The 19408-nt window shown below is 49.1% G+C and overlaps 11 non-coding genes across 11 annotated transcripts; all 11 read right to left on the bottom strand.

Annotated features, from left to right (window-relative positions):
* Window positions 1-873: 873 nt before the first annotated feature.
* Window positions 874-954, bottom strand: LOC111747986 (small nucleolar RNA SNORD115). Its single transcript, XR_002783929.1, has one exon. It is a non-coding gene; the product is annotated as a small nucleolar RNA SNORD115 (small nucleolar RNA).
* Window positions 955-2571: 1617 nt separating this feature from the next.
* Window positions 2572-2649, bottom strand: LOC111747999 (small nucleolar RNA SNORD115). Its single transcript, XR_002783942.2, has one exon. It is a non-coding gene; the product is annotated as a small nucleolar RNA SNORD115 (small nucleolar RNA).
* Window positions 2650-4267: 1618 nt separating this feature from the next.
* On the bottom strand, window positions 4268-4348 carry LOC135230350 (small nucleolar RNA SNORD115). The gene has a single exon (XR_010320994.1). It is a non-coding gene; the product is annotated as a small nucleolar RNA SNORD115 (small nucleolar RNA).
* A 1617-nt stretch (window positions 4349-5965) lies between these two features.
* Window positions 5966-6043, bottom strand: LOC111747995 (small nucleolar RNA SNORD115). The gene has a single exon (XR_002783938.1). It is a non-coding gene; the product is annotated as a small nucleolar RNA SNORD115 (small nucleolar RNA).
* Window positions 6044-7660: 1617 nt separating this feature from the next.
* LOC135230369 (small nucleolar RNA SNORD115) lies at window positions 7661-7741 on the bottom strand. Its single transcript, XR_010321014.1, has one exon. It is a non-coding gene; the product is annotated as a small nucleolar RNA SNORD115 (small nucleolar RNA).
* Window positions 7742-9358: 1617 nt separating this feature from the next.
* On the bottom strand, window positions 9359-9436 carry LOC135230314 (small nucleolar RNA SNORD115). The gene has a single exon (XR_010320959.1). It is a non-coding gene; the product is annotated as a small nucleolar RNA SNORD115 (small nucleolar RNA).
* Window positions 9437-11054: 1618 nt separating this feature from the next.
* LOC135230278 (small nucleolar RNA SNORD115) lies at window positions 11055-11135 on the bottom strand. The gene has a single exon (XR_010320923.1). It is a non-coding gene; the product is annotated as a small nucleolar RNA SNORD115 (small nucleolar RNA).
* A 1617-nt stretch (window positions 11136-12752) lies between these two features.
* Window positions 12753-12830, bottom strand: LOC135230313 (small nucleolar RNA SNORD115). The gene has a single exon (XR_010320958.1). It is a non-coding gene; the product is annotated as a small nucleolar RNA SNORD115 (small nucleolar RNA).
* A 1618-nt stretch (window positions 12831-14448) lies between these two features.
* LOC135230373 (small nucleolar RNA SNORD115) lies at window positions 14449-14529 on the bottom strand. The gene has a single exon (XR_010321018.1). It is a non-coding gene; the product is annotated as a small nucleolar RNA SNORD115 (small nucleolar RNA).
* A 1616-nt stretch (window positions 14530-16145) lies between these two features.
* On the bottom strand, window positions 16146-16223 carry LOC111747993 (small nucleolar RNA SNORD115). Its single transcript, XR_002783936.2, has one exon. It is a non-coding gene; the product is annotated as a small nucleolar RNA SNORD115 (small nucleolar RNA).
* A 1618-nt stretch (window positions 16224-17841) lies between these two features.
* On the bottom strand, window positions 17842-17922 carry LOC135230364 (small nucleolar RNA SNORD115). The gene has a single exon (XR_010321009.1). It is a non-coding gene; the product is annotated as a small nucleolar RNA SNORD115 (small nucleolar RNA).
* Between the last annotated feature and the right edge of the window lie 1486 nt (window positions 17923-19408).

The following is a 19408-nucleotide window of genomic DNA, read 5'->3' as shown; positions in this document are numbered from 1 at the left end:
AAAAGGAGTTCTATGGAATCTCTACAAGATTCCAAAGATCTGTCAAGAAAATGATCTTTCCACATGTGGAAGGCAGCAGTTATGCCTGCATTTCCTGATTAGACTCTCTGCAGATTCGGACCTCCTGTGGCATGAACCTGAAACTAGTCGTGACGCTCGCGACCCACTTACCGAATGGTATTGAACCTGACATTAGCTTTCTGACTCAAATATTGGTGCTGCTGCCTTTTCTTGAATGCTACAACGAGGTGTCACGCTACTCAGTTCTTCACCCAATACCAAGATGTCTGGGAAAGAGGCCCTGGAGATCCTAAGAGTCCAGTCGCCACTGACACAGGCTTTCAACTAGGGCAAGTCTCTCTGGTTTCTCCAGTAGAGCTGCTAGACACTCCCATCGCGTAAATAGTTGAGAGTTGAAAATATTCTCAAAATTCCGTAGACATACCCGACTGGGAACCGGACTAACAAAAATTACTCAAGTGGAAATTCTTCTAGGTTCCTGTGCTTCCTAACTATCCACCCGTGCATATCACCGCCCCTTGGTCAATCGGTCAGGTCAAGCTCAAGGCAGGGGACACGTCTCAGCCTTTCCACAAAACCCGACTGCCTCTTGGGCTCCATATTCACTTGTCTAGGTATCCCCAGGGACAAGGGAAAACCGCCGTCATTCACTCACCTTGAGTTCTTCCGGTGGTCAACCTCTTGAAAGCAGGTCTTTCTAAATCACAGACAAAGAGGAAAAGAGCCAAGGAATCAGCATGACAGAAATCGGTCAGGGAGGAGTTTCTGATCACTTGGTGATGGAAAAAGGGATCAAAACGGGGGTCCACTCTAAAGGAGATCATTAACGTTGGGGAAAAGGAGTTTCTCTCTGGGCCTCAGCGTGATCCTATTGTGCATGATTTTTATGTCATCATCTCTCTTCGAGACAAGTTGAGGTGTCTTCATTGACCCGAGACATCTCAAACCCCGGGAAAAATCACTTGAGTCCTCAAGGTCCTCACCACTGACATCGTCCTTCCAGCCCGCAATCACGCAGGAGGAGAAGGTTCGCACATCCTCTTCCGGTGTCCCGGGGAGTAGCTTGACCCTCATGAAAGCAGTAAAACAGGCTTCGACCTTGCAATCCTTTTAGGAAGGGCAAAGAAGTAAGTCAGACATCAGACGAGAGACATTCATTGCCTAACAGCTATGCTTTTTCCACATATAGCCCAAAATAGGGACAAAATCAAGACACACACTTCTGGCCCGTTAGTGAGACTGCTGACCCTTGACAGAAAGGCAGACACGTGCCAGATCAAGACAAGGCGTAGAGGGCTCCGAATGGAGAAAAATACTCAGGCAGTCCCAGCCAAGAACAGGCTTTTCATTTGATCAGCCCCGGCTAATGTCTACAAGGAAGCCAAATCTGTGTCCCCAGGCACGGATCCGTGCCGAGCACTTCCAGGAAATGACATCCACGGGTTCCCAAAACTGGGGATCTTCAAAGGAGCTGTGGGACACTCGGAAGAGTGCTTTCACCAAGAATTTGGCCCCAAATTCCACTAGGCATTGCCAGAGTTTGATTTCAACCTTGTGCCATGGAGAGACACACTCCAGGCCACCTCATTCCCCAAGAATGGCAACACAGGGAACACATCTCCTCCTGTTTATCAACCATCAGAGGATTCCTTGGCCCAAAGAGAGCAGGAGTCTTATGGAACCTCTACAGGATTCCAACGAACTCTGTAGGAACAGTGATCTTTGCACATGTGCAAGGCAGCACTTAGGCCTGCTTTCACTGTCTAGAGCTCCAGGGAAACATGACCTCCTGTGGCATCAACCTGAAAGTGCTCCTGACCCTCGTGTCCCCTTCACACCTGGCATCGACCCTGACTTTAGATTTTCTACGCAGTTATCTGTGCAGCTACCTTTACTTGAAAGCTGGAGCCAGCTATCAGACTACTGAGTCGCTCATCCAATTTCAAGATTCATGGGAAAAGCGCCCTGCAAATCCTACGAGTCCAACCGCAACTGACACACGCTTTCAATTACAGCAAGTTGACCGGTCTCCTGTAGAGCTCTGAGCCATTCACATCTCATAAATATCTCAGGAAAACCCATTTTTCTAGTTGGCCGCTTCTCCCATTTCAGTAGGCCGTATCGGACTTGGACCCAGGCTATCGAAGATGACCCCAGCGCACATTTTTCAGGATTCTCTGATTCCTAAGTATCCACCCACGCACATCACCGCCACTTAGTCAACCAGGCAAAGTCAAGCACACACCAGGGGACATGCCTCAGCTTTGCCAGCAAACCCTACTGCCTTTTGCGGTGTATCCTCACTTGCCTAAGTGTCAGATGGGGCCAGGGCAAATCACGGGAAATCCCTCACCTCTTGTCCTCGCAACGGTGAACTCCTCGGAGGCAGGTTTTGCTAAAGGACACAAAAAGAGGAAAAGAGCCAAGGAATCAGCCTGACCAAAATCGGCCACCCAGGTCTTTTGGATTACTTGGTGCAGGTGAAAGAAATCAAAATGGGAGTCCGCTCTAAAGAAGATCGGTAAGGCGGGGCCAAAGGACTTTCCCACAGGGCCTCAGCATAACCTCTCTGAGCATGATTTTTAGGTCATCATCTCTCTTCCAGACAGATTATGTCATCATTGACCCCAGCCATATCACTCCCCAGGAAAAATCCCCTGAGACCTGAAGATGCTTACCACAAATGTCTTCCTTCCACGCAGGAAGGACAGTGGATGAGAGGGTTCACACATCGTCTTCCCGTTTCCCGGGCAGTTGGCTTGACCCCCATGAAAGCGGGACAAGAGACATCGACCTCACTAACCCTTTGAAAAGGGGAAATCAGTAAGACAGAGATCCCAGGAGAGAAACTCATTTCCCTAAGGCTATGCTTTCAGCCAGACGTTCGCGAACACATGGACAAAATCAAGACAGCCATTTGCAACCCACTGGGGAGTCTGCTGACCCATGACAGAAGGAGAGAATCATGCAGTATTCAGAACAAGGCATAGAGGTCTCTGGATGTAGCACAAATTTTCAGGAGGACCCAGGCAAAAGGAGACTTTGCAATTGATTAAGCCTGACTGAGGTGTTGAAGGCAGCCAAATATGCATCCACGGGCACTGTCCAGCGTGTGCGGACTCCCGGGAAATGGCACCCAAGAGTCCCCAGTACCGGGGGACCTTCAAATCAGCTGGAGGACATTTGGAAAAGAATAGCTTTCCAAGAATTCTGCCAACACTTGTTAAAATTGCCACAGTCCTTCAACGCTTTCATTTCACCACTGAGCCATGGAGAGACGCAATCGAATCTACCTCAGGCCCCAATAATCCCCAGAGAGGGAACACATCTCCTCCTGTATATCAAGCATCAGAGGATCCCGTGGGGCACACGGAAAAGGAGTTCTATGGAATCTCTACAAGATTCCAAAGATCTGTCAAGAAAATGATCTTTCCACATGTGGAAGGCAGCAGTTATGCCTGCATTTCCTGATTAGACTCTCTGCAGATCCTGACCTCCTGTGGCATGAACCTGAAACTAGTCGTGACGCTCGCGACCCACTTACCGAATGGTATTGAACCTGACATTAGGTTTCTGACTCAAATATTGGTGCTGCTGCCTTTTCTTGAATGCTACAACGAGGTGTCAGGCTACTCAGTTCTTCACCCAATACCAAGATGTCTGGGAAAGAGGCCATGGAGATCCTAAGAGTCCAGTCGCCACTGACACAGGCTTTCAACTAGGGCAAGTCTCTCTGGTTTCTCCAGTAGAGCTGCTAGACACTCCCATCGCGTAAATAGTTGAGAGTTGAAAATATTCTCAAAATTCCGTAGACATATCCGACTGGGAACCGGACTAACAAAAATTACTCAAGTGGAAATTCTTCTAGGTTCCTGTGCTTCCTAACTATCCACCCGTGCATATCACCGCCCCTTGGTCAATCGGTCAGGTCAAGCTCAAGGCAGGGGACACGTCTCAGCCTTTTCACAAAACCCGACTGCCTCTTGGGCTCCATATTCACTTGTCTAGGTATCCCCAGGGACAAGGGAAAACCGCCGTCATTCACTCACCTTGAGTTCTTCCGGTGGTCAACCTCTTGAAAACAGGTCTTTCTAAATCACAGACAAAGAGGAAAAGAGCCAAGGAATCAGCATGACAAAAATCGGTCAGGGAGGAGTTTCTGATGACTTGGTGATGGAAAAAGGGATCAAAACGGGGGTCCACTCTAAAGGAGATCATTAACGTTGGGGAAAAGGAGTTTCTCTCTGGGCCTCAGCGTGATCCTATTGTGCATGATTTTTATGTCATCATCTCTCTTCGAGACAAGCTGAGGTGTCTTCATTGACCCGAGACATCTCAAACCCCGGGAAAAATCACCTGAGTCCTCAAGGTCCTCACCACTGACATCGTCCTTCCAGCCCGCAATCACACAGGAGGAGAAGGTTCGCACATCCTCTTCCGGTGTCCCGGGGAGTAGCTTGACCCTCATGAAAGCAGTAAAACAGGCTTCGACCTTGCAATCCTTTTAGGAAGGGCAAAGAAGTAAGTCAGACATCAGACGAGAGACATTCATTGCCTAACAGCTATGCTTTTTCCACATATAGCCCAAAATAGGGACAAAATCAAGACACACACTTCTGGCCCGTTAGTGAGACTGCTGACCCTTGACAGAAAGGCAGACACGTGCCAGATCAAGACAAGGCGTAGAGGGCTCCGAATGGAGAAAAATACTCAGGCAGTCCCAGCCAAGAACAGGCTTTTCATTTGATCAGCCCCGGCTAATGTCTACAAGGAAGCCAAATCTGTGTCCCCAGGCACGGATCCGTGCCGAGCACTTCCAGGAAATGACATCCACGGGTTCCCAAAACTGGGGATCTTCAAAGGAGCTGTGGGACACTCGGAAGAGTGCTTTCACCAAGAATTTGGCCCCAAATTCCACTAGGCATTGCCAGAGTTTGATTTCAACCTTGTGCCATGGAGAGACACACTCCAGGCCACCTCATTCCCCAAGAATGGCAACACAGGGAACACATCTCCTCCTGTTTATCAACCATCAGAGGATTCCTTGGCACAAAGAGAGCAGGAGTCTTATGGAACCTCTACAGGATTCCAACGAACTCTGTAGGAACAGTGATCTTTGCACATGTGCAAGGCAGCACTTAGGCCTGCTTTCACTGTCTAGAGCTCCAGGGAAACATGACCTCCTGTGGCATCAACCTGAAAGTGCTCCTGACCCTCGTGTCCCCTTCACACCTGGCATCGACCCTGACTTTAGATTTTCTACGCAGTTATCTGTGCAGCTACCTTTACTTCAAAGCTGGAGCCAGCTATCAGACTACTGAGTCGCTCATCCAATTTCAAGATTCATGGGAAAAGCGCCCTGCAAATCCTACGAGTCCAACCGCAACTGACACACGCTTTCAATTACAGCAAGTTGACCGGTCTCCTGTAGAGCTCTGAGCCATTCACATCTCATAAATATCTCAGGAAAATACAGTTTTCTAGTTGGCCGCTTCTCCCATTTCAGTAGGCCGTATCGAACTTGGACCCAGGCTATCGAAGATGACCCCAGCGCACATTTTTCAGGATTCTCTGATTCCTAAGTATCCACCCACGCACATCACCGCCACTTAGTCAACCAGGCAAAGTCAAGCACACACCAGGGGACATGCCTCAGCTTTGCCAGCAAACCCTACTGCCTTTTGCGGTGTATCCTCACTTGCCTAAGTGTCAGATGGGGCCAGGGCAAATCACGGGAAATCCCTCACCTCTTGTCCTCGCAACGGTGAACTCCTCGGAGGCAGGTTTTGCTAAAGGACACAAAAAGAGGAAAAGAGCCAAGGAATCAGCCTGACCAAAATCGGCCACCCAGGTCTTTTGGATTACTTGGTGCAGGTGAAAGAAATCAAAATGGGAGTCCGCTCTAAAGAAGATCGGTAAGGCGGGGCCAAAGGACTTTCCCACAGGGCCTCAGCATAACCTCTCTGAGCATGATTTTTAGGTCATCATCTCTCTTCCAGACAGATTATGTCATCATTGACCCCAGCCATATCACTCCCCAGGAAAAATCCCCTGAGACCTGAAGATGCTTACCACAAATGTCTTCCTTCCACGCAGGAAGGACAGTGGATGAGAGGGTTCACACATCGTCTTCCCGTTTCCCGGGCAGTTGGCTTGACCCCCATGAAAGCGGGACAAGAGACATCGACCTCACTAACCCTTTGAAAAGGGGAAATCGGTAAGACAGAGATCCCAGAAGAGAAACTCATTTCCCTAAGGCTATGCTTTCAGCCAGACATTCGCGAACACATGGACAAAATCAAGACAGCCATTTGCAACCCACTGGGGAGTCTGCTGACCCATGACAGAAGGAGAGAATCATGCAGTATTCAGAACAAGGCATAGAGGTCTCTGGATGTAGCACAAATTTTCAGGAGGACCCAGGCAAAAGGAGACTTTGCAATTGATTAAGCCTGACTGAGGTGTTGAAGGCAGCCAAATATGCATCCACGGGCACTGTCCAGCGTGTGCGGACTCCCGGGAAATGGCACCCAAGAGTCCCCAGTACCGGGGGACCTTCAAATCAGCTGGAGGACATTTGGAAAAGAATAGCTTTCCAAGAATTCTGCCAACACTTGTTAAAATTGCCACAGTCCTATAACGCGTTCATTTCACCACTGAGCCATGGAGAGACGCAATCGAATCTACCTCAGGCCCCAATAATCCCCAGAGAGGGAACACATCTCCTCCTGTATATCAAGCATCAGAGGATCCCGTGGGGCACACGGAAAAGGAGTTCTATGGAATCTCTACAAGATTCCAAAGATCTGTCAAGAAAATGATCTTTCCACATGTGGAAGGCAGCAGTTATGCCTGCATTTCCTGATTAGACTCTCAGCAGATCCTGACCTCCTGTGGCATGAACCTGAAACTAGTCGTGATGCTCGCGACCCACTTACCGAATGGTATTGAACCTGACATTAGCTTTCTGACTCAATATTGGTGCTGCTGCCTTTTCTTGAATGCTACAACGAGGTGTCAGGCTACTCAGTTCTTCACCCAATACCAAGATGTCTGGGAAAGAGGCCCTGGAGATCCTAAGAGTCCAGTCGCCACTGACACAGGCTTTCAACTAGGGCAAGTCTCTCTGGTTTCTCCAGTAGAGCTGCTAGACACTCCCATCGCGTAAATAGTTGAGAGTTGAAAATATTCTCAAAATTCCGTAGACATACCCGACTGGGAACCGGACTAACAAAAATTACTCAAGTGGAAATTCTTCTAGGTTCCTGTGCTTCCTAACTATCCACCCGTGCATATCACCGCCCCTTGGTCAATCGGTCAGGTCAAGCTCAAGGCAGGGGACACGTCTCAGCCTTTCCACAAAACCCGACTGCCTCTTGGGCTCCATATTCACTTGTCTAGGTATCCCCAGGGACAAGGGAAAACCGCCGTCATTCACTCACCTAGAGTTCTTCCGGTGGTGAACCTCTTGAAAGCAGGTCTTTCTAAATCACAGACAAAGAGGAAAAGAGCCAAGGAATCAGCATGACAAAAATCGGTCAGGGAGGAGTTTCTGATCACTTGGTGATGGAAAAAGGGATCAAAACGGGGGTCCACTCTAAAGGAGATCATTAACGTTGGGGAAAAGGAGTTTCTCTCTGGGCCTCAGCGGGATCCTATTGTGCATGATTTTTATGTCATCATCTCTCTTCGAGACAAGTTGAGGTGTCTTCATTGACCCGAGACATCTCAAACCCCAGGAAAAATCACCTGAGTCCTCAAGGTCCTCACCACTGACATCGTCCTTCCAGCCCACAATCACGCAGGAGGAGAAGGTTCGCACATCCTCTTCCGGTGTCCCGGGGAGTAGCTTGACCCTCATGAAAGCAGTAAAACAGGCTTCGACCTTGCAATCCTTTTAGGAAGGGCCAAGAAGTAAGTCAGACATCAGACGAGAGACATTCATTGCCTAACAGCTATGCTTTTTCCACATATAGCCCAAAATAGGGACAAAATCAAGACACACACTTCTGGCCCGTTAGTGAGACTGCTGACCCTTGACAGAAAGGCAGACACGTGCCAGATCAAGACAAGGCGTAGAGGGCTCCGAATGGAGAAAAATACTCAGGCAGTCCCAGCCAAGAACAGGCTTTTCATTTGATCAGCCCCGGCTAATGTCTACAAGGAAGCCAAATCTGTGTCCCCAGGCACGGATCCGTGCCGAAAACTTCCAGGAAATGACATCCACGGGTTCCCAAAACTGGGGATCTTCAAAGGAGCTGTGGGACACTCGGAAGAGTGCTTTCACCAAGAATTTGGCCCCAAATTCCACTAGGCATTGCCAGAGTTTGATTTCAACCTTGTGCCATGGAGAGACACACTCCAGGCCACCTCATTCCCCAAGAATGGCAACACAGGGAACACATCTCCTCCTGTTTATCAACCATCAGAGGATTCCTTGGCACAAAGAGAGCAGGAGTCTTATGGAACCTCTACAGGATTCCAACGAACTCTGTAGGAACAGTGATCTTTGCACATGTGCAAGGCAGCACTTAGGCCTGCTTTCACTGTCTAGAGCTCCAGGGAAACATGACCTCCTGTGGCATCAACCTGAAAGTGCTCCTGACCCTCGTGTCCCCTTCACACCTGGCATCGACCCTGACTTTAGATTTTCTACGCAGTTATCTGTGCAGCTACCTTTACTTGAAAGCTGGAGCCAGCTATCAGACTACTGAGTCGCTCATCCAATTTCAAGATTCATGGGAAAAGCGCCCTGCAAATCCTACGAGTCCAACCGCAACTGACACACGCTTTCAATTACAGCAAGTTGACCGGTCTCCTGTAGAGCTCTGAGCCATTCACATCTCATAAATATCTCAGGAAAACCCATTTTTCTAGTTGGCCGCTTCTCCCATTTCAGTAGGCCGTATCGGACTTGGACCCAGGCTATCGAAGATGACCCCAGCGCACATTTTTCAGGATTCTCTGATTCCTAAGTATCCACCCACGCACATCACCGCCACTTAGTCAACCAGGCAAAGTCAAGCACACACCAGGGGACATGCCTCAGCTTTGCCAGCAAACCCTACTGCCTTTTGCAGTGTATCCTCACTTGCCTAAGTGTCAGATGGGGCCAGGGCAAATCACGGGAAATCCCTCACCTCTTGTCCTCGCAACGGTGAACTCCTCGGAGGCAGGTTTTGCTAAAGGACACAAAAAGAGGAAAAGAGCCAAGGAATCAGCCTGACCAAAATCGGCCACCCAGGTCTTTTGGATTACTTGGTGCAGGTGAAAGAAATCAAAATGGGAGTCCGCTCTAAAGAAGATCGGTAAGGCGGGGCCAAAGGACTTTCCCACAGGGCCTCAGCATAACCTCTCTGAGCATGATTTTTAGGTCATCATCTCTCTTCCAGACAGATTATGTCATCATTGACCCCAGCCATATCACTCCCCAGGAAAAATCCCCTGAGACCTGAAGATGCTTACCACAAATGTCTTCTTTCCACGCAGGAAGGATAGTGGATGAGAGGGTTCACACATCGTCTTCCCGTTTCCCGGGCAGTTGGCTTGACCCCCATGAAAGCGGGACAAGAGACATCAACCTCACTAACCCTTTGAAAAGGGGAAATCAGTAAGACAGAGATCCCAGAAGAGAAACTCATTTCCCTAAGGCTATGCTTTCAGCCAGACATTCGCGAACACATGGACAAAATCAAGACAGCCATTTGCAACCCACTGGGGAGTCTGCTGACCCATGACAGAAGGAGAGAATCATGCAGTATTCAGAACAAGGCATAGAGGTCTCTGGATGTAGCACAAATTTTCAGGAGGACCCAGGCAAAAGGAGACTTTGCAATTGATTAAGCCTGACTGAGGTGTTGAAGGCAGCCAAATATGCGTCCACGGGCACTGTCCAGCGTGTGCGGGCTCCCGGGAAATGGCACCCAAGAGTCCCCAGTACCGGGGGACCTTCAAATCAGCTGGAGGACATTTGGAAAAGAATAGCTTTCCAAGAATTCTGCCAACACTTGTTAAAATTGCCACAGTCCTTCAACGCTTTCATTTCACCCCTGAGCCATGGAGAGACGCAATCGAATCTACCTCAGGCCCCAATAATCCCCAGAGAGGGAACACATCTCCTCCCGTATATCAAGCATCAGAGGATCCCGTGGGGCACACGGAAAAGGAGTTCTATGGAATCTCTACAAGATTCCAAAGATCTGTCAAGAAAATGATCTTTCCACATGTGGAAGGCAGCAGTTATGCCTGCATTTCCTGATTAGACTCTCAGCAGATCCTGACCTCCTGTGGCATGAACCTGAAACTAGTCGTGACGCTCGCGACCCACTTACCGAATGGTATTGAACCTGACATTAGCTTTCTGACTCAAATATTGGTGCTGCTGCCTTTTCTTGAATGCTACAACGAGGTGTCAGGCTACTCAGTTCTTCACCCAATACCAAGATGTCTGGGAAAGAGGCCCTGGAGATCCTAAGAGTCCAGTCGCCACTGACACAGGCTTTCAACTAGGGCAAGTCTCTCTGGTTTCTCCAGTAGAGCTGCTAGACACTCCCATCGCATAAATAGTTGAGAGTTGAAAATATTCTCAAAATTCCGTAGACATACTCGACTGGGAACCGGACTATCAAAAATTACTCAAGTGGAAATTCTTCTAGGTTCCTGTGCTTCCTAACGATCCACCCGTGCATATCACCGCTCCTTGGTCAATCGGTCAGGTCAAGATCAAGGCAGGGGACACGTCTCAGCCTTTCCACAAAACCCGACTGCCTCTTGGGCTCCATATTCACTTGTCTAGTTATCCCCAGGGACAAGGGAAAACCGCCGTCATTCACTCACCTTGAGTTCTTCCGGTGGTGAACCTCTTGAAAGCAGGTCTTTCTAAATCACAGACAAAGAGGAAAAGAGCCAAGGAATCAGCATGACAGAAATCGGTCAGGGAGGAGTTTCTGATCACTTGGTGATGGAAAAAGGGATCAAAACGGGGGTCCACTCTAAAGGAGATCATTAACGTTGGGGAAAAGGAGTTTCTCTCTGGGCCTCAGCGTGATCCTATTGTGCATGATTTTTATGTCATCATCTCTCTTCGAGACAAGTTGAGGTGTCTTCATTGACCCGAGACATCTCAAACCCCGGGAAAAATCACCTGAGTCCTCAAGGTCCTCACCACTGACATCGTCCTTTCAGCCCGCAATCACGCAGGAGGAGAAGGTTCGCACATCCTCTTCCGGTGTCCCGGGGAGTAGCTTGACCCTCATGAAAGCAGTAAAACAGGCTTCGACCTTGCAATCCTTTTAGGAAGGGCAAAGAAGTAAGTCAGACATCAGACGAGAGACATTCATTGCCTAACAGCTATGCTTTTTCCACATATAGCCCAAAATAGGGACAAAATCAAGACACACACTTCTGGCCCGTTAGTGAGACTGCTGACCCTTGACAGAAAGGCAGACACGTGCCAGACCAAGACAAGGCGTAGAGGGCTCCGAATGGAGAAAAATACTCAGGCAGTCCCAGCCAAGAACAGGCTTTTCATTTGATCAGCCCCGGCTAATGTCTACAAGGAAGCCAAATCTGTGTAACCACGCACGGATCCGTGCCGAGCACTTCCAGGAAATGACATCCACGGGTTCCCAAAACTGGGGATCTTCAAAGGAGCTGTGGGACACTCGGAAGAGTGCTTTCACCAAGAATTTGGCCCGAAATTCCACTAGGCATTTCCAGAGTTTGATTTCAACCTTGTGCCATGGAGAGACACACTCCAGGCCACCTCATTCCCCAAGAATGGCAACACAGGGAACACATCTCCTCCTGTTTATCAACCATCAGAGGATTCCTTGGCACAAAGAGAGCAGGAGTCTTATGGAACCTCTACAGGATTCCAACGAACTCTGTAGGAACAGTGATCTTTGCACATGTGCAAGGCAGCACTTACGCCTGCTTTCACTGTCTAGAGCTCCAGGGAAACATGACCTCCTGTGGCATCAACCTGAAAGTGCTCCTGACCCTCGTGTCCCCTTCACACCTGGCATCGACCCTGACTTTAGATTTTCTACGCAGTTATCTGTGCAGCTACCTTTACTTGAAAGCTGGAGCCAGCTATCAGACTACTGAGTCGCTCATCCAATTTCAAGATTCATGGGAAAAGCGCCCTGCAAATCCTACGAGTCCAACCGCAACTGACACACGCTTTCAATTACAGCAAGTTGACCGGTCTCCTGTAGAGCTCTGAGCCATTCACATCTCATAAATATCTCAGGAAAACCCATTTTTCTAGTTGGCCGCTTCTCCCATTTCAGTAGGCCGTATCGGACTTGGACCCAGGCTATCGAAGATGACCCCAGCGCACATTTTTCAGGATTCTCTGATTCCTAAGTATCCACCCACGCACATCACCGCCACTTAGTCAACCAGGCAAAGTCAAGCACACACCAGGGGACATGCCTCAGCTTTGCCAGCAAACCCTACTGCCTTTTGCAGTGTATCCTCACTTGCCTAAGTGTCAGATGGGGCCAGGGCAAATCACGGGAAATCCCTCACCTCTTGTCCTCGCAACGGTGAACTCCTCGGAGGCAGGTTTTGCTAAAGGACACAAAAAGAGGAAAAGAGCCAAGGAATCAGCCTGACCAAAATCGGCCACCCAGGTCTTTTGGATTACTTGGTGCAGGTGAAAGAAATCAAAATGGGAGTCCGCTCTAAAGAAGATCGGTAAGGCGGGGCCAAAGGACTTTCCCACAGGGCCTCAGCATAACCTCTCTGAGCATGATTTTTAGGTCATCATCTCTCTTCCAGACAGATTATGTCATCATTGACCCCAGCCATATCACTCCCCAGGAAAAATCCCCTGAGACCTGAAGATGCTTACCACAAATGTCTTCCTTCCACGCAGGAAGGATAGTGGATGAGAGGGTTCACACATCGTCTTCCCGTTTCCCGGGCAGTTGGCTTGACCCCCATGAAAGCGGGACAAGAGACATCAACCTCACTAACCCTTTGAAAAGGGGAAATCAGTAAGACAGAGATCCCAGAAGAGAAACTCATTTCCCTAAGGCTATGCTTTCAGCCAGACATTCGCGAACACATGGACAAAATCAAGACAGCCATTTGCAACCCACTGGGGAGTCTGCTGACCCATGACAGAAGGAGAGAATCATGCAGTATTCAGAACAAGGCATAGAGGTCTCTGGATGTAGCACAAATTTTCAGGAGGACCCAGGCAAAAGGAGACTTTGCAATTGATTAAGCCTGACTGAGGTGTTGAAGGCAGCCAAATATGCGTCCACGGGCACTGTCCAGCGTGTGCGGGCTCCCGGGAAATGGCACCCAAGAGTCCCCAGTACCGGGGGACCTTCAAATCAGCTGGAGGACATTTGGAAAAGAATAGCTTTCCAAGAATTCTGCCAACACTTGTTAAAATTGCCACAGTCCTTCAACGCTTTCATTTCACCCCTGAGCCATGGAGAGACGCAATCGAATCTACCTCAGGCCCCAATAATCCCCAGAGAGGGAACACATCTCCTCCCGTATATCAAGCATCAGAGGATCCCGTGGGGCACACGGAAAAGGAGTTCTATGGAATCTCTACAAGATTCCAAAGATCTGTCAAGAAAATGATCTTTCCACATGTGGAAGGCAGCAGTTATGCCTGCATTTCCTGATTAGACTCTCAGCAGATCCTGACCTCCTGTGGCATGAACCTGAAACTAGTCGTGACGCTCGCGACCCACTTACCGAATGGTATTGAACCTGACATTAGCTTTCTGACTCAAACATTGGTGCTGCTGCCTTTTCTTGAATGCTACAACGAGGTGTCAGGCTACTCAGTTCTTCACCCAATACCAAGATGTCTGGGAAAGAGGCCCTGGAGATCCTAAGAGTCCAGTCGCCACTGACACAGGCTTTCAACTAGGGCAAGTCTCTCTGGTTTCTCCAGTAGAGCTGCTAGACACTCCCATCGCATAAATAGTTGAGAGTTGAAAATATTCTCAAAATTCCGTAGACATACTCGACTGGGAACCGGACTATCAAAAATTACTCAAGTGGAAATTCTTCTAGGTTCCTGTGCTTCCTAACGATCCACCCGTGCATATCACCGCTCCTTGGTCAATCGGTCAGGTCAAGATCAAGGCAGGGGACACGTCTCAGCCTTTCCACAAAACCCGACTGCCTCTTGGGCTCCATATTCACTTGTCTAGTTATCCCCAGGGACAAGGGAAAACCGCCGTCATTCACTCACCTTGAGTTCTTCCGGTGGTGAACCTCTTGAAAGCAGGTCTTTCTAAATCACAGACAAAGAGGAAAAGAGCCAAGGAATCAGCATGACAGAAATCGGTCAGGGAGGAGTTTCTGATCACTTGGTGATGGAAAAAGGGATCAAAACGGGGGTCCACTCTAAAGGAGATCATTAACGTTGGGGAAAAGGAGTTTCTCTCTGGGCCTCAGCGTGATCCTATTGTGCATGATTTTTATGTCATCATCTCTCTTCGAGACAAGTTGAGGTGTCTTCATTGACCCGAGACATCTCAAACCCCGGGAAAAATCACCTGAGTCCTCAAGGTCCTCACCACTGACATCGTCCTTTCAGCCCGCAATCACGCAGGAGGAGAAGGTTCGCACATCCTCTTCCGGTGTCCCGGGGAGTAGCTTGACCCTCATGAAAGCAGTAAAACAGGCTTCGACCTTGCAATCCTTTTAGGAAGGGCCAAGAAGTAAGTCAGACATCAGACGAGAGACATTCATTGCCTAACAGCTATGCTTTTTCCACATATAGCCCAAAATAGGGACAAAATCAAGACACACACTTCTGGCCCGTTAGTGAGACTGCTGACCCTTGACAGAAAGGCAGACACGTGCCAGATCAAGACAAGGCGTAGAGGGCTCCGAATGGAGAAAAATACTCAGGCAGTCCCAGCCAAGAACAGGCTTTTCATTTGATCAGCCCCGGCTAATGTCTACAAGGAAGCCAAATCTGTGTAACCACGCACGGATCCGTGCCGAGCACTTCCAGGAAATGACATCCACGGGTTCCCAAAACTGGGGATCTTCAAAGGAGCTGTGGGACACTCGGAAGAGTGCTTTCACCAAGAATTTGGCCCGAAATTCCACTAGGCATTTCCAGAGTTTGATTTCAACCTTGTGCCATGGAGAGACACACTCCAGGCCACCTCATTCCCCAAGAATGGCAACACAGGGAACACATCTCCTCCTGTTTATCAACCATCAGAGGATTCCTTGGCACAAAGAGAGCAGGAGTCTTATGGAACCTCTACAGGATTCCAACGAACTCTGTAGGAACAGTGATCTTTGCACATGTGCAAGGCAGCACTTACGCCTGCTTTCACTGTCTAGAGCTCCAGGGAAACATGACCTCCTGTGGCATCAACCTGAAAGTGCTCCTGACCCTCGTGTCCCCTTCACACCTGGCATCGACCCTGACTTTAGATTTTCTACGCAGTTATCTGTGCAGCTACCTTTACTTCAAAGCTGGAGCCAGCTATCAGACTACTGAGTCGCTCATCCAATTTCAAGATTCATGGGAAAAGCGCCCTGCAAATCCTACGAGTCCAACCGCAACTGACACACGCTTTCAATTACAGCAAGTTGACCAGTCTCCTGGAGAGCTCTGAGCCATTCACATCTCATAAGTATCTCAGGAAAACCCATTTGTCTAGTTGGCCGTTTCTCCCATTCAGTAGGCCGTACTGGACTCGGACCCAGGCTATCGAAGATGACCCCAGCGCACATTTTTCGGGATTCTCTGATTCCTAGGTATCCACCCACGCACATCACCGCCACTTAGTCAACCAGGCAAGGTCAAGCAAACACCAGGGGACATGCCTCAGCCTTGTCAGCAAACCCTACTGCCTTTGGCGGTGTATCCTCACTTGCCTAAGTGTCAGATGGGGCCAGGGCAAATCACGGGAAATCCCTCACCTTTTGTCCTCGCAACGGTGAACTCCTCGGAGGCAGGTTTTGCTAAAGGACACAAAAAGAGGAAAAGAGCCAAGGAATCAGCCTGACCAAAATCGGCCACCCAGGTCTTTTGGGTTACTTGGTGCAGGTGAAAGAAATCAAAATGGGAGTCCGCTCTAAAGAAGATCGGTAAGGCGGGGCCAAAGGACTTTCCCACAGGGCCTCAGCATAACCTCTCTGAGCATGATTTTTAGGTCATCATCTCTCTTCGAGACAGATTATGTCATCATTGACCCCAGCCATATCACTCCCCAGGAAAAATCCCCTGAGACCTGAAGATGCTTACCACAAATGTCTTCCTTCCACGCAGGAAGGACAGTGGATGAGAGGGTTCACACATCGTCTTCCCGTTTCCCGGGCAGTTGGCTTGACCCCCATGAAAGCGGGACAAGAGACATCGACCTCACTAACCCTTTGAAAAGGGGAAATCAGTAAGACAGAGATCCCAGAAGAGAAACTCATTTCCCTAAGGCTATGCTTTCAGCCAGACATTCGCGAACACATGGACAAAATCAAGACAGCCATTTGCAACCCACTGGGGAGTCTGCTGACCCATGACAGAAGGAGAGAATCATGCAGTATTCAGAACAAGGCATAGAGGTCTCTGGATGTAGGACAAATTTTCAGGAAGACCCAGGCAAAAGGAGACTTTGCAATTGATTAAGCCTGACTGAGGTGTTGAAGGCAGCCAAATATGCGTCCACGGGCACTGTCCAGCGTGTGCGGACTCCCGGGAAATGGCACCCAAGAGTCCCCAGTACCGGGGGACCTTCAAATCAGCTGGAGGACATTTGGAAAAGAATAGCTTTCCAAGAATTCTGCCAACACTTGTTAAAATTGCCACAGTCCTTCAACGCTTTCATTTCACCCCTGAGCCATGGAGAGACGCAATCGAATCTACCTCAGGCCCCAATAATCCCCAGAGAGGGAACACATCTCCTCCCGTATATCAAGCATCAGAGGATCCCGTGGGGCACACGGAAAAGGAGTTCTATGGAATCTCTACAAGATTCCAAAGATCTGTCAAGAAAATGATCTTTGCACATGTGGAAGGCAGCAGTTATGCCTGCATTTCCTGATTAGACTCTCAGCAGATCCTGACCTCCTGTGGCATGAACCTGAAACTAGTCGTGATGCTCGCGACCCACTTACCGAATGGTATTGAACCTGACATTAGCTTTCTGACTCAAATATTGGTGCTGCTGCCTTTTCTTGAATGCTACAACGAGGTGTCAGTCTACTCAGTTCTTCACCCAATACCAAGATGTCTGGGAAAGAGGCCCTGGAGATCCTAAGAGTCCAGTCGCCACTGACACAGGCTTTCAACTAGGGCAAGTCTCTCTGGTTTCTCCAGTAGAGCTGCTAGACACTCCCATCGCGTAAATAGTTGAGAGTTGAAAATATTCTCAAAATTCCGTAGACATACTCGACTGGGAACCGGACTATCAAAAATTACTCAAGTGGAAATTCTTCTAGGTTCCTGTGCTTCCTAACGATCCACCCGTGCATATCACCGCTCCTTGGTCAATCGGTCAGGTCAAGATCAAGGCAGGGGACACGTCTCAGCCTTTCCACAAAACCCGACTGCCTCTTGGGCTCCATATTCACTTGTCTAGTTATCCCCAGGGACAAGGGAAAACCACCGTCATTCACTCACCTTGAGTTCTTCCGGTGGTGAACCTCTTGAAAGCAGGTCTTTCTAAATCACAGACAAAGAGGAAAAGAGCCAAGGAATCAGCATGACAGAAATCGGTCAGGGAGGAGTTTCTGATCACTTGGTGATGGAAAAAGGGATCAAAACGGGGGTCCACTCTAAAGGAGATCATTAACGTTGGGGAAAAGGAGTTTCTCTCTGGGCCTCAGCGTGATCCTATTGTGCATGATTTTTATGTCATCATCTCTCTTCGAGACAAGTTGAGGTGTCTTCATTGACCCGAGACATCTCAAACCCCGGGAAAAATCACCTGAGTCCTCAAGGTCCTCACCACTGACATCGTCCTTTCAGCCCGCAATCACGCAGGAGGAGAAGGTTCGCACATCCTCTTCCGGTGTCCCGGGGAGTAGCTTGACCCTCATGAAAGCAGTAAAACAGGCTTCGACCTTGCAATCCTTTTAGGAAGGGCAAAGAAGTAAGTCAGACATCAGACGAGAGACATTCATTGCCTAACAGCTATGCTTTTTCCACATATAGCCCAAAATAGGGACAAAATCAAGACACACACTTCTGGCCCATTAGTGAGACTGCTGACCCTTGACAGAAAGGCAGACACGTGCCAGATCAAGACAAGGCGTAGAGGGCTCCGAATGGAGAAAAATACTCAGGCAATCCCAGCCAAGAACAGGCTTTTCATTTGATCAGCCCCGGCTAATGTCTACAAGGAAGCCAAATCTGTGTCCCCAGGCATGGATCCGTGCCGAGCACTTCCAGGAAATGACATCCACGGGTTCCCAAAACTGGGGATCTTCAAAGGAGCTGTGGGACACTCGGAAGAGTGCTTTCACCAAGAATTTGGCCCCAAATTCAACTAGGCATTGCCAGAGTTTGATTTCAACCTTGTGCCATGGAGAGACACACTCCAGGCCACCTCATTCCCCAAGAATGGCAACACAGGGAACACATCTCCTCCTGTTTATCAACCATCAGAGGATTCCTTGGCACAAAGAGAGCAGGAGTCTTATGGAACCTCTACAGGATTCCAACGAACTCTGTAGGAACAGTGATCTTTGCACATGTGCAAGGCAGCACTTAGGCCTGCTTTCACTGTCTAGAGCTCCAGGGAAACATGACCTCCTGTGGCATCAACCTGAAAGTGCTCCTGACCCTCGTGTCCCCTTCACACCTGGCATCGACCCTGACTTTAGATTTTCTACGCAGTTATCTGTGCAGCTACCTTTACTTCAAAGCTGGAGCCAGCTATCAGACTACTGAGTCGCTCATCCAATTTCAAGATTCATGGGAAAAGCGCCCTGCAAATCCTACGAGTCCAACCGCAACTGACACACGCTTTCAATTACAGCAAGTTGACCAGTCTCCTGGAGAGCTCTGAGCCATTCACATCTCATAAGTATCTCAGGAAAACCCATTTGTCTAGTTGGCCGTTTCTCCCATTCAGTAGGCCGTACTGGACTCGGACCCAGGCTATCGAAGATGACCCCAGCGCACATTTTTCGGGATTCTCTGATTCCTAGGTATCCACCCACGCACATCACCGCCACTTAGTCAACCAGGCAAGGTCAAGCACACACCAGGGGACATGCCTGAGCATTGCTAGCAAAACCTACTGCCTTTGGCGGTGTATCCTCACTTGCCTAAGTGTCAGATGGGGCCAGAGCAAATCACGGGAAATCCCTCACCTTTTGTCCTCGCAACGGTGAACTCCTCGGAGGCAGGTTGTGCTAAAGGACACAAAAAGAGGAAAAG

This window comes from Loxodonta africana, unplaced genomic scaffold (assembly GCF_030014295.1).
Source record: "Loxodonta africana isolate mLoxAfr1 unplaced genomic scaffold, mLoxAfr1.hap2 scaffold_99, whole genome shotgun sequence".
NCBI lineage: Eukaryota > Metazoa > Chordata > Mammalia > Proboscidea > Elephantidae > Loxodonta > Loxodonta africana.
This window is presented reverse-complemented; position numbering and strand designations above follow the sequence as displayed.